The sequence below is a fragment of the Theropithecus gelada genome, chromosome X (assembly GCF_003255815.1).
Source record: "Theropithecus gelada isolate Dixy chromosome X, Tgel_1.0, whole genome shotgun sequence".
Taxonomy (NCBI): Eukaryota; Metazoa; Chordata; class Mammalia; order Primates; family Cercopithecidae; genus Theropithecus; species Theropithecus gelada.
In genome coordinates, this window is record NC_037689.1 from 126,311,113 (window position 1) to 126,323,495 (window position 12,383).

Here is a 12,383-nt window from a genome sequence, read left to right on the forward strand (position 1 = left end):
TTTTTTTTTGAGACGGAGTCTCGCTGTGTCACCCAGGCTGGAGTGCAGTGGCGCGATCTCGGCTCACTGCAAGCTCCGCCTCCCGGGTTCACGCCATTCTCCTGCCTCAGCCTCCGAGTAGCTGGGACTACAGGCGCCCGCCACCACGCCCGGCTAGTTTTTTGTATTTTTAGTAGAGACGGGGTTTCACCATGTTAGCCAGGATGGTCTCGATCTCCTGACCTCGTGATCCACCCGCCTCGGCCTCCCAAAGCTTCTTTTTCTTAATAGACCTATTTATCACTATGGACTTATCTCTTAGAACTGCTTTTGCTGCATCCCATAAATTATGGTGTGCTGTGTTTCTGTTTTGTTTCTCTCCAGGTATTTTTTAATTTATCTTTTGATTTCTTCTTCGGCCCATAGGTTGTTCAAGAATGTGTTGTTTACTTTTCACTTATTTGTGAATTTTCCAATTTCCTTCTGCTATTGATTTCTAATTTCATACCATTGTGGTCTGAAAAGATACTTGGTATGATTTCAATCTTCATAAATTTGTAAAGACTTGTTTTGTGGCCTGACACGTGATCTATCCTGGATAATGTCCTGTATGTGCTTGAAAAGAATGTGTATTTTGTTGTGTTAAATTGAATGCTCTACATACATGTGTTAGGTCTATTTGGTCTATAATGCTGTTCAAGTCCACTGTGTCCGTATTGATTTTCTGTCTTGATGTTCTATCCATTTTTGAAAGTGTAGTATTGAAGTTTCTTACCATTATTGTATTGATGTCTATTCCTCCCTTACTTGTGTTAATATTTGCTTTATATATTTAGGGGTTCTAATATTGGGTGCATATATATGTACAAATGTTATCTTGTTGATGAATTGAACCCCTTATCATTATATAATGACCTTCTTTTACTCTTGTGACAGATGTTTTTTTTCTTCTTCTTTTTGAGATGGAGTCTCACTCTGTCACCCAGGCTGGAGTGCAGTGGCGTGATCTCGGCTTACTTCAACCTCTGCCTGCCGGGCTCATGCCATTCTCCTGCCTCAGCCTCCCGAGTAGCTGGGACTACAGGTGCCCACCACCACGTCCGGCTAATTTTTTGTATTTTAGTAGAGACAGGGTTTCACCACGTTGGCCAGGAGGGTTTCAATCTCCTGACCTCGTGATCCGCCCGCCTCAGCCTCCCAAAGTGCTAGGATTACAGGCGTGAGCCACCGTGCCTGGCCTCTTGTGACAGATTTTAACTTAAAGTGTATTTCTTACTTGGTTACCATTTGCATGGAATACCTTTTTCTATACCATCACTTTCAGCCTATGTCTTTAAAGTGAGTCTCTCTTGGGTTATATATACTTGCATCATATTTATTTAACTATTCAAACACTTTATGTTTTGTGATTGAAGAATTTAATCTGTTTACATTTAATTATTAATAGGAAAGGACTTATTACTGTTATTTTGTTGATTGTTTTCTATTTTGTAGTACATTTGTTTCTTTCTTCCTTTTCCAAGTCCAGCCTGGTGCTGAGGTAGCCCTGGAGCCTGGGTCTGCAGGGGTGGGCCTGGCACTGGGGTTCACTGAAATGGGCCTGGTGCTGGGATCTTTGGAGAAGTTGGGTACTCACTGTGCTCTGTTTCACCCACAAGAAGGATATCTCTCTCTGTGTTACCCAGGCTTGGGAAGGAGATGATGTGGTTAATGTGAAAATGTTCTCCCAATTATTTTTAATACATTTTTTTCTTATTTCTGTGCTTTATCCAGGTGCTTGTAATATCTCATCTGTATTCTTTAGTGCTTGTGAAGATCTTCCTATGTGGTTGGTTGTTCTAATTGATGTTACTATGAAGAAATTGGCACTGGAAACTTCTATTCAGCTAAGTAACATTAATCCAGTGATCGAAAGTTCTTTTTTTTTAATTTATTTTTTTATTATACTTTATGTTCTAGGGTACATGTGCACAACGTGCAGGTTTGTTACATATGTATGTATGTGCCATGTTGGTGTGCTGCACCCATTAACTCGTCATTTACATTAGGTATATCTCCTAATGCTATCCCTCCCCCCTTCCCCCATGCCACAACAGGCCCTGGAGTGTGAGTTCCGTTTCCTGTGTCCAAGTGATCTCATTGTTCAATTCCCACCTATGAGTGAGAACATGTGGTGTTTGGTTTTCTGTTCTTGCGATAGTTTGCTGAGAATGATGGTTTCCAGCTGCATCCATGTCCCTACAAAGGACATGAACTCATTCTTTTTATGGCTGCATAGTATTACATGGTGTATATGTGCCACATTTTCTTAATCCAGTCTGTCATTGATGGACATTTGGGTTGGTTCCAAGTCTTTGCTATTGTGAATAGTGCCGCAATAAGAAAGTTCTTATTTTAATGTCACCAAATGTATCAGTCTTCTTTATGATTTGTGTTTTTTGTGTCATGTTTAAAAAAATCCTTCCCTATGCCAAAGTAAACAAAATCTATATATTCTTCCGTGAATTTTAAAGTTTTCTTTACCCATTTAAGTCTTTAACTAGGTTTTCTTGTGTGTGAATTATGTAAAGTATATAATTTATTTTTTTCCACGTAAAGATTCTAATGTCCTAGCACCATTATGTGAGTGCCCTCCCACTTTTACTCACCAATGTGAGTATAACGCAGCTTTGCCATAGATCAAGATCATATGAGTCCGGGTGTATTTTTGGATCCTCAGTTCTATTCTATTGGTCCACATGATTACCCTGTACTGCGACCAAAAGGTCTAATTAATACACTTTTTATAATACAAGTCTTGATGCCTGGGTAGGAGTATAATCTCCACTTTCTTTTCTTTCTTGTTCAAATGTGTCTTGAATATTCATAGAACTTTTTCCATATAATTTCCCATAATATATTATTCCATATAAATTTATACTCAGCATTTTAGGTTCCATAAAAACATCTTGTGATTTTTTTTCCTGGGTGTTTACTGGGATTGATCAGTTTGGAAAGAAGTGAAATGTGTACAAAACTGAGATTTCCTTTCCATCAACAAGAAGATAAATTGCTCAATTTAATGACTAAAACAAATCCTAAATTTGTTGTAAATATATTACACATTTTTAATTAGATTCAATCCAAAATTTTAAATACAAGTCACCATTTTAAATGGTAGATTTATTTTAATTAATCACATTTCCTAATTGTTGTTGGTGTCTGGAAGTGCAGGTGTCTCAATTTTTGTACTTTGATCTTGTGTTCAACAACCTGGCTAAACTCTTGTTAATTCTGATAAATATATTCTTCTTTTTCAAAGAATTAAATAGATAATCATTTCACCTGCCAATAATGACATTCTTCTTTTAATCTTTCTAATCCATATAACTTTATTTATATGCTTTATTGCACTGGGTAGGATCACCTGTATAACTGATTAAAAGTGGTGATCATGGGCATCATTTATCTTTTATTCTGATTTTAAAAGAATGCTTCTAGGCCGGGGGCAGTGACTCACGCCTGTAATCCCAGGATTTTGGGAGGCCTGGGCGGGCGGATCACGAGGTCAAGAGATTGAGACCATCCTGGCTAACATGGTGAAAACCCATCTCTACTAAAAATACAAAAAAATAGCCGGGCATGGTGGCGGGTACCTGTAGTCCCAGCTACTCAGGAGGCTGAGGCAGGAGAATGGCATGAACCCGGGAGGTGGAGCTTGCAGCGAGCCGAGATAACATCAGTGCACTCCAGCCTGGGCAACAGAGAGAGACTGTCTCAAAAAAAAAAAAAAAGAAAGAAAGAAAAAGGAAAAAAAAAAGAATGCTTCTAATGGTTCATGATTAATTACAAGTTTTGCTAAAGGTGTTTTGCAGATACTCATTATCAGGTGAAGAAAGTATTTTTATATTCCTAGTTTGATAAGAATTATTTATACTAAGCTTTTATTATAAATGGAAATTAAATTTAGTCTAATTCTTTGATCATGTGACTTTAATTCTTAAAACTGATAGTGGTAAATTGCATTAAAAAACTATCGTTGAATTACCGGGAAAAAACTTAAGGTACTTATGATGTGTTATTCTTTTTATACGTTGCTTAATTTAGTTTACTGATGTTTTGTTTTTTTATTTTTATATCTATGTTAATGAGTGATACAATCTGTAATACCTCTTCCTTATATCATCCTTATCTCTTTTCCTGATGAGGTTATGAATAAACTCATAAATGAGTTTGGGGTATTCCCTATTTTTCTATTTTCTGTGAGAGATTGCAATCATGTGGTGCTTAAATATTTCATAGTTTACAATTTTGAGTCACGTGGGTGTGTGTTTTCTTTTGAGAAAGACTTTAATAATTCAGACTTTCTATTACTACCTGAGCCTTTTTGATAAGTTTTATTTTTATAGAAAATTCTGCCCTTCATCCACATTTCAAATTCATTGTCATGAAGTCATTCACAATATTATTTAATTTCATCTCAATATCTACTGAATCTGTGGTTTTGTCTAGTTTTTCTGTATTTTTACTGCATTCTGTACCTTCTGCCTTTGTTTTTAATCAATATTGGTAAAAATCTGACAATACTTTTAGTCCTTTTAAAAGTACCACGTTAGTCCTTTTAAAAATACCATGGTCTCAGTTTATTCTCTTTATTCAGTTGTTCTCAACACTTCCTATACACTAAAATCAACTTAGGAAGCTTTTTAAAAAATAGCCATGTATCAGCAAAAGCCAAAATTGACAAATGGGATCTCATTAAACTAAAGAGCTTCTGCACAGCAAAAGAAACTACCATCAGAGTGAACAGGCAACCTACAGAATGGGAGAAAATTTTTGCAATCTACTCATCTGACAAAGGGCTAATATCCAGAACCTACAAAGAACTCCAACAAATTTACAAGAAAAAAACAAACAACCCCATCAAAAAGTGGGCAAAGGATATGAATAGACATTTCTCAAAAGAAGACATTCATACAGCCAACAAACACATGAAAAAATGCTCATCATCACTGGCCATCAGAGAAATGCAAATCAAAACCACAATGAGATACCATCTCACACCAGTTAGAATGGCGATCATTCAAAAGTCAGGAAACAACAGGTGCTGGAGAGGATGTGGAGAAATAGGAACACTTTTACACTGTTGGTGGGATTGTAAACTAGTTCAACCATTATGGAAAACAGTATGGCGATTCCTCAAGGATCTAGAACTAGATGTACCATATGACCCAGCCATCCCATTACTGGGTATATACCCAAAGGATTATAAATTATGCTGCTATAAAGACACATGCACACGTATGTTTATTGCAGCACTATTCACAATAGCAAAGACTTGGAATCAACCCAAATGTCCATCAGTGACAGATTGGATTAAGAAAATGTGGCATATATACACCATGGAATACTATGCAGCCATAAAAAAGGATGAGTTTGTGTCCTTTGTAGGGACATGGATGCAGCTGGAATCCATCATTCTTAGCAAACTATCACAAGAACAGAAAACCAAACACCGCATGTTCTCACTCATAGGTGGGAACTGAACAATGAGATCACTTGGACTCGGGAAGGGGAACATCACACACCGGGGCCTATCATGGGGAGGGGGGCGGGGGGAGGGATTGCATTGGGAGTTATACCTGATGTAAATGACGAGTTGATGGGTGCAGCACACCAACAAGGCACAAGTATACATATGTAACAAACCTGCACGTTATGCATATGTACCCTACAACTTACAGTATAATAATAATAAATAAATTTAAAAAAAAAAAAAATAGCCATGTATTAAGGTATACACATAGAAGTTCTGATGTAACTGACCGGGGATGAGGCCTAAATATTGGTATTTTTAAAAAATTTCCAGGTTATCATAACATTGAATAAGTATTGAAAACTATTGCTTTATGTAACTCCTGAACTTTTAAATTTTCACTCGTACATTTATTTGTTCTCTACATATCCTATATTTGCTTTTGTTATAATGTTTTTTAAAATTCTTAATTTGGATATTTAACGTATTAGTTTTCAGAATTTGTATTATAAGCATTTTTAAGAATTTGTATTATAAGAATTTGTATTATAAGCATTTTTAAGAATTTGTATTATAAGAATTTGTATTATAAGCATTTTTACTATATACTTCTTTTTGATTATCACTTTATCTATAATCCCCCACTATACATAGACGTGCACTAATTTTTTATTAAGTACTAGATGCATTTTAATTTGTATAATTTTTTCTTTGGCTCATGAGTTAAATAGCAATGTGCTTTAAATTTCAAAATATAAGGGAATTTACATTTTTGTTACTTATTTCTTATCTAAATGTATTTTGGTTAGAGAATATAATCTGTATGATACTGACTCTTAGATATTTGTTAAAATTTGTTTTATGGAGTAAGACATGATCCATTTGCTGTATGCTTGAAAAGAATCTCTATTCTCTGTTAGTTCAGAACAGTATTCTAATTATATATGTCCACTAAATTAAGCTTGTTAATTTTGTTATTCAAATCTTCTGTATCCTTACTGAGTTTTTTCTGATTGATTTATCGTTTATAAGATTTTCTTGCTGTGATGGTGCAGCAGTAAATTTCTCCTAGTATTCCTGAAAGATTTACTTTATTCTTCTCTATTTGCTCTCTTTTTATGGGAAATCCAGAAGGGACACCTAATCCACAGAATCCAGAACAATCCCACCTGAGATTCACACTTGAGATAGCACCGTGCCTAGTTAGTGTTATTTGAAATTTATTGATACAGGTGAAATGTCAAAGTTCATATTAGAGAGCGGGGGTGGTCTAAGTGGGCAATTCAGGATCTTTCAGCAGTTTCCCACAAACCATAAACAGAACTCTCTATCTATCTGCGTCACTAGCTGTGAAAATTCAGGACCCAAACTCAAAGTACACTGCACAGTATTTAGTCAGTACTATTTCAAATAAGGATCTTCCTCTTTTTTAAGATGCTACCAACAATCCAAGAGATAAAAATAGAGGAAAACTAAACCAGGAAGACCAAGGTGATACCAACGTAGAAATCTAAAAATACATAAGGACCAAAATAACCAGAGTGATTGGTGATTTCCATAAAATAAAGATAGAATGCCTTCTGCACATGTGTGTCAAGACATCAGCTCAAACATCAGGCACCCCAGTTTTGATGATACATTTAGCTACTGGCAGTCTCAAATTAAGTACAAGCTGCTCATCCCAAAGAGAGACATCCAATTTTAAAGGGCACATTCCAAAATTCATGGAGGAACTGAGGATATGAAGATGAAACTCTGGCTAGTGCTGATGCTCGTACACACACACACACACACACACACACACGCACGCACATTCACACACATAGACAATTGACCCATAAATACTCACCCCTTCTTACTTGACCTGAAGCTTTGACTTTCTTTCCCCCTCAACATTACCCTCCTTGGGCATCAGGTGTCATACATGTTACAATGCATGAGAATGGCAGGTAACAAACCCATATTCCAGCCATATTCCTCCCTGACATCAGGTTTAAAGGCAAGAAATTTAGCAATAACTGCTTTTCCTGGGGGAAAAAAAAATCACTTTCATTTTGCTCCCTCCCAATATAGTTCAGCCACTGTTATTAGAATTCACTTCTTTTTACTCCACTTGAACAGTAAAACCATTGATAAGAAACCTCTCCCCATCCTCATCTCCTCTCTACCATTCCCATTCTCTAATATTCACAATTCTACTTTCTACTTCCATGAGCTCAAAATTGTTTCTTAGCTCCCACAGATGAGCGAGAACATGTGCTATTTATCTTTCTGTGCTTGGGTTATTTCACTTTACATAATGTCCTCCAGGTTAATCTATGTTGCCATGAATGATACATTGTGTGCACATGTGGAAACATTACTCTGTATCCCATAAATATGTACAATTATTACATGTCAAGTAAAAAGAAAAGATTTTTTAAAAATAGGGTAAAGACCCAGAAATTCTTTCTTTAAAAAAAGAAAAAAATCTACTGGCAAATAATTTAATACCTCACACACACAAAATCGGATTCCAGTAAGTTTCCTTTTACTCTTCTGGGAGAAACTGTTTGGACAAATAACTGTGAAGAACTGAGAGGCTGGATGTCCAATACTCAAAAGACTTGATTTTGTCTCCCTCTGGAAACAAAAGCAGAGTAGAATGAGGCAACCAGGGAGTAAATGGTGCTGCTGTAGAGAAGGGAATAGCCCACACAGCCTGAGAAGCCTCACTAATAGAGCTTTTAAGCTAATAGGTATCATCCTCCTCCTGGAAGTTTAATCAATGGGGACCAGTTCCTCTTAATATCCCAAGTTCTATAGATTGCCAAATGCCCCTAATTAAAATCATCTCTCAGTAGACTCTTTGCAGATTACTCTGATACTAAAATACAGAAGGGAAACTGAAATACTGGCTATTCAAGTTATCCTTGCCTCTTATTTCTAAATGTCTTAATTTTTACTCAACAAACATTTACTGAGTAACTACTACATTCAGGCATTGTGTTCAGAAAAGCAGTGAATGAATTAGATATGAGCCTTGCCTTCAAGGAGTATACTGAGAAAGAGAGAAAAGTCCATAATAATTCAGAATAGGAAGAGATGATGGAATCTGTGTTTAAAATGAAGAAGAAAAAATGAACCATGAGAGTTTATATAATAACCACTTGCCAGGTAAAACACAGAGTGCCTAGTCAAATTTGAATTTCTGGTGAACAATTGTTTTTATTTAAAGTGTGCCACATGTATTATTTGGGAGAATTTATAGTTTAAAAAATCACTATTTATCTGAAATTCAAATTTAACTGGGCATCCTGTTAAATCACCCAACTTTACTCCCTGCCATTTCTCTTTGTGATAACCCCAGCAGAGATTTCACTGTATAAAGAGTCTGAGAGAGGAGGCAGCAAACCAATATGTGGGGCCTCTTTTGAACTTTATCAGCAGCAAAATTCTTAGTCAGAGCCATCTTTTAAATCATATAGCATATCACACCATTCTCATGCTTAAAACCCTTCCTTGAATTCCTGTCTGACTCAGAATAAAATCCAAACTCCTTACCAAACCCTGTCAGGCAGCACATGATCTGACTCCTGCTTACTTTTCTAAATTTTATAACAGCCGTATGAAGAGGATACCACTATTAGTCTCATCCTACAGGTGAGAAAGCATACAAAAGGAGGACATGCTCTACCAGATATCAAAAGTAGTTATGTTATATCAAAAGCTATTAGAATATTAATGGGGAGAGTAGAAAATAGATTGAAAAATGTAAAATAATAATGTTCAATATTGGTAATGATGCAGAGCAATGGGCACTTTCAAACAACGTACTTCAAATTGGTCATGGTGTTTTTGAAGAAAATTTGGCAGTGTTTATGACCATTAAAAATATGTCCTCTGGGTCAGCAAGACCTGAGTCCTCTCCTCTGGCTCTCCTCCCCAGACAGGGTGAGCTTCACCACTCACTCCACCACCTTCTCCATCAATTACCAGTCCCTGGGCTCAGTCCAGCTGCCTAGCTGTGGCACCCTGCTGGTCAGAAGCACAACCAGTGTCTATGCAGGTGCTGGGGCCTTGGGTTCCCAGATCTCCGTGTTCCGCTCCACCAGCTTCTGGGGCGACTTGCAGTCTACTTGTCTGGCCAGGGGTCTGATAGGAATGGGGGGCATCCACAATGAGAAGGAGACCATGCAAGGCCTGAACAACTGCCTGGCCTCCTACCTGGACAGAGTGAGGGGCCTGGAGTCAGAGAATCGAAAGCAGGAGAGCAAAATCCGGGATCACCTGGAGAAGGGATCCTAGGTCACAGACTGGGGACATTACGTCAAGACCCTGAAGGACCTGAGGGCCCAGATCTTTGCAAATTCTGTGGACAGTGCCTGCATCATTCTGCAGATTGACAATGCCCATCTTGCTGCTGATGACTTCAGAGTCAAGTATGACATAGAGCTGGCCATGCACCAGTCTGTGGAGAATGACATCCATGGGCTCCGCAAGGTCACCGATGATACCAATGTCACTTGGCTGCAGCTGGAGACAGAGATCAAGGCTCTCAAGGTGGAGCTGCTCTTCGTGAAGAAGAACCATGAAGAGGAAGTAAAAGGCCTAAAAACCCAGATTGCCAGTTATGGGTTGACCATGGAGTTAGATGCCCCCAAATCTCAGCACCTCTGTAAGATCAGACAGACACCCAATACGACAAACTGGCTCAGAAGAACCCAGAGGAGCTGGATATGTACGGGTCCCAGCAGACTGAGGAGAGCACCACAGTGGTCACCACACAGGCTGCTGAGATCAGAGTTGCTGAGATGATACTCACAGAGCTCAGACATATAGTCCAGTCCTTGGAAATTGACCTGGACTAGATGAGAAATCTGAAGGCCAGCTTGGAGAACAGTCTGAGGGAAGCGGAGGCCTACTACAGCAGGCAGATGAAGCAACTCAATGGGGTCCTGCTGCACCTGGAGTCTGAGCTAGCACAGACATGGGCAGAGGGACAGCACCAGGCCCAGGAGTATGAGGCCCTGCTGGACATCAAGGTCAAACTGGAGGCTGAGATCACCACCTACCACCACCTGGAGGAAGACAGGAAGGACTTCAATCTTGGTGATGCCCTATACAGCAGCAACTTCATGCAAACCATCCAAAAGACCACCACCTGCAGGATAGTGAACCGCAAAGTGGTATCTGAGACCAACGACACCAAAGTTCTGAGACACTAAGCCAGCAGAAGCAGGGTGCCCTTTGGGGAGCAGGACAGCATCAGCAAACTAACACAGGATCAGAATACCAAATACCACATGTTCTCACTCATAACTGGGAGTTAAACAATGAGAACACATGGACACAGGGAGGGGAACATCACACATTGGGAACTGTCGTGGGGTGAGGGGAAAGGCGTGGGAGAGCATTAGGACAAATACCTAATGCATGAGGGGCTTAAAACCTAGATGATGGGTTGATGGGTGTAGCAAACCACCATGGCACATGTATACCTATGTGACGAACCTGTACATTCAGCACATGTATCCCAGAACTTAAAGTAAAATTAAAAAAAAAGTTCAGAGATCATTGGATACACATACACACACACACATACACACACACACACACACACACACACATATATATATATATATCCTCTGACCTAGAATTCATATTCTAGGTGTTTTCCTAGTTACATGTGTGCATATATTCACCTATAAAGGCAAATGTATAAAATAAGATCAGTGAGGATGCAAACCATCTTCTTTTCAATGGTCACCTCTATCTCTAGGATAAAGGAGTGGAAGTGAGGCAGGTGAGGTCAAAAGGGACTTTTATTTTTCTATTCTTTATTAAACATTCACGGCTAGAATGTATTTGTGATTTTCATGTGCAATTAAAAATATATATTTTTTAAAAGACACAAGGCTAGATAAACACACTGCACAAGTTTTTAGTGATGTCAGAATTATGAGTAACATTTATTTCTTTTTCTTCTTGAAATAGGATACCCTTACACTGACTGTAGATTGGCTTTATGATCTTAGAAACCTTGATGGATACAAGAGGGAAAAACTGTCATGTAAATACTGCAAGCCATTTTCTTTCTCTCAAGTGGTAAGAACTTGAATCACCTTTGGGGCAACCTGTTCTTCAGTTTTGGAGAAAGTGCCTTGAATGGCCCTTGTTACATAAATTAAAAAAATATATATCTATTATTCTTGGAGGAAACTATATAGTACTCTGAATGTAGATATTTTAGTCCCCAAAATAACTGTTCTCTTTGGTAATGTAAATTGCTGTATATGATTGAGTCAGGGCTCTATCTGCAGACTTTATTGCTTTGGAATGGTGGAGTGATGGCTTTCTATGAATTTAGACTACACTATGCTTGGACTGTCGCTTATTCACTTGGAGTTGTGGGAGTTTTTAGCAATTTCTCACTGGATAGTTTTAGCTGAGACCTAGAGAACTACAAAAAGATACAAAGGTGTGATCTATATCTGCTGTATAACTTTCTTACAAAGGCAAACCACAATAGGTTTACATGGTTTAAATTTGACTAGCATGGTAGTGTTCTTTACAATGTACTTTTTAATTTGAAACCAAATGACTCAAACTTTGAAAAATACACTACTGCTGAATAAATCACCTTCCAATGTTACTACCTTTAGGGTTAAAGAGTACAATTCAACAAAGCTACAAGGTAGAGGGTGTGGAAGTTGTTGTCTCAGACAGGTTGACATTCTCATTAGCAATAATCCTTAAAAATGACAGGGCTTGGGTATAAAAATAAGAACATGGGAATCGGTCCTCATTTGGAAGTGTTAACTTAAAAAACACACAATTTATAAATTTAGAAAAGAAGATTTTATTTCTTGTGAAGGATTACAGCCTGCAAGGTGGCCATCCCACAGTC

At 38.0% G+C, this 12,383-nt stretch overlaps 1 pseudogene; it reads left to right on the forward strand.

Annotated features, from left to right (window-relative positions):
• Positions 1 to 10,701, forward strand: part of LOC112615270 — a 47,499-nt pseudogene extending 36,798 nt beyond the window's left edge.
• The last annotated feature ends 1,682 nt before the right edge of the window (positions 10,702 to 12,383 follow it).